Below are 1,870 nucleotides of genomic sequence, written 5' to 3' on the forward strand. Positions count from 1 at the left end.
CAATCCCTGATCCAAGCCCAATCCAAGTCCCAGCCCAGCTCTCCAGGGCAGCTCTGGGCTAAAAGACCACCTCAAAAACTCAGGGTTTGAAGCCATTTTTACAGGGAAATGAAATAAAAGCTGTGACTTATTGAAATCTTGGGGTGATTGACTGCAGGAGCTGCAGGTTTTCACCTCAGGGATTCCCCCAAATCCCATCCTCCTTCCCAAAGCACTTTGTCCCTAAATCCTGAGCCAGGGGACAAAACCCCTGGGTTCAAACAACACCCAAACCCCTCCATAAAAACACAAATCCCTGTGGATTTACCCCACACCTTCCCTGGAGAAGGAGCTGCTCCATCAGACACAACCCAAGGATTTCTGACAGGGAATCCAACCCAAATTATCCCAATCCCAAAGCCCCAGGAAAAGGAAACGGCCCCGAACAGCCTGAGCCAAGGAGAGAGGAGCTCACAGGAACCAGGACAAGATCAATTCCTGGGTGAAACAAAAACCTCCCTTGGAATGAGTTGAAATAAATCCCAGAAGTTCAAAGCAAGGCTGGAACCTGGGGATGGATTCCCTCCCCTCTTCAGACCCAAATATTTGGGTAATATTTGGATACAAAGTTCCCCTCCCTGCAAACATCAAAACAAAAACTGGGACAAACACAAGGATTTGTCAGCCTCATGCTCCTCCTGGAGGGATCCTTCAATCCCAGGGAAAGCAGAGTTTTGTTGGGAATGAGCTCAGCTCTCGGCAGGGCCATTTGTCCCACATGGAGATCCCAGGGAAAAACAACAAATCTGCAGCAGAGGGCAAAAAAAAACCCCAAACAAACACAAAAACTGCAAGGAGCCCCCTGACTCCAGCATTCCTGCAAGGAGCATCCCGATTCCAGCTCCAAACGGGCGGTGATGGCAAAGAAAATGAGGGGAAAAATGAAAAGTAACATTAAAAACTCCCTGCAAAGTCCTGGGAAATGGTGACCAACTCCAAGACATTTTTTTTTATTGTGTATTTACAAAGCCTCCAGTTCTTTTCCAGCTAAACAATCCCCTTTTATCCACTCCAGCTGCAGCATCAGCTGGAACGAGATGAAATCCCCACTCCAACAGGAGCAGGAGCTTTGCCAAGCGGAATTTTGCCATTTCTGTGTTTGCCAAACTTTGCCTCTCCCCCCCAAACCTCCCCTCAGCCCTGGGGAAGGGGCTCCTCGGCCCCACCATTGCCCTCCCTCCCTTCTCACAGCTCACAACCCCCTCAGAGTGAGGAGGGGGCTCCTCGATCCCCCCTCACCCCTCAGAGTGAGGAAGGGGCACCTTGATCCCCCCTCACCCCTCAGAGTGAGGAGGGGGCTCCTCGATCCCCCCTCACCCCTCAGAGTGAGGAAGGGGCACCTTGATCCCCCCTCACCCCTCAGAGTGAGGAAGGGGCTCCTCGATCCCCCCTCACCCCTCAGAGTGAGGAAGGGGCTCCTCGATCCCCCCTCACCCCTCAGAGTGAGGAAGGGGCTCCTCGATCCCCCCTCACCCTCACAACCCCCTCAGAGTGAGGAGGGGGCTCCTCAATCCCCCCTCACCCCTCAGAGTGAGGAGGGGGCTCCTCATTCACCTCTTACCCCTCACAACCCCCTCAGCCACGAGGAAGGGGCTCCTCGATCCTCCCTCAAAGCCCCCTCAGGGCTCCTTGATCCCCCCTCACCCCTCAGAGTGAGGAGGGGGCTCCTCATTCACCTCTCACCCCTCACAGCCCCCTCAGAGCGAGGAAGGGGCTCCTCGATCCTCCCTCACAGCCCCCTCAGGGCTCCTCGATCCCCCCTCACCCCTCAGGGCTCCTCGATCTCCCCTCAAAGACCCCTCAGGGCTCCTCACTCCTCCCTCAGACCTCA

This window comes from Parus major, unplaced genomic scaffold, assembly GCF_001522545.3.
Source record: "Parus major isolate Abel unplaced genomic scaffold, Parus_major1.1 Scaffold360, whole genome shotgun sequence".
In the NCBI taxonomy this organism is placed as follows: Eukaryota; Metazoa; Chordata; class Aves; order Passeriformes; family Paridae; genus Parus; species Parus major.